Raw genomic sequence first — 723 nt, 5'->3', positions numbered from 1 at the left:
AGAGGCTATGACCTTGCTTGCTACTGCTAAGTATAGTATGAGTTTCTCTCCTTTTTCAAGTCGGGTAAGAATCGGTGGTTGGCTCAAGAAATTTTTGAAGTCTTGAAAAGCTTGCTCACATTCTTGAGTCAACTCGAATTGGCATCCATTCTTAAGTATTGAAAACAAAGGTAAAGATTTTAGAGCCAACCCTGCTAGAAATCTAGATAAGGCTGCCAACCTACCGTTTGGTTGTTAAAGTTCCTTCAGCCAAGTCGGAATTTTCATCTCAAGTATTGCCTTGCACTTATCCGGGTTGGCTTCAATGTCCCTTTTGGTAAGCATAAATCCTAAAAACTTCACAACTTCCACCGCAAAGGTGCACTTTGAAGGATTTAGTCTCATCCCGTACTGCCTTATCGTGTTAAACCTATACAGCACGGACACTTCCTGATTTGCCGTGCCCACGTATTGGACACATTTTGGACATGACACTTATCGACACTCGTCCGACACGCGTGTCTTCTGTGTCCAAACCGTGTCTTAGTAAAACACACTTGAATACACCTAAATACCATCACGTGTCAACATGTCTAGCCTTATTATTAACATATATTTTTGAAATGAGTTTAGAAATAATATATATAATTAATTATTAAAATAAAATATATTTTAAATACTTTATATAATTTAAAAAGATATTAAAAATAATTAAAATATTAATTTATATTTTAATATATCAAT

This window comes from Arachis ipaensis, chromosome B08, assembly GCF_000816755.2.
Source record: "Arachis ipaensis cultivar K30076 chromosome B08, Araip1.1, whole genome shotgun sequence".
Taxonomy (NCBI): domain Eukaryota; kingdom Viridiplantae; phylum Streptophyta; class Magnoliopsida; order Fabales; family Fabaceae; genus Arachis; species Arachis ipaensis.
This window is presented reverse-complemented; position numbering follows the sequence as displayed.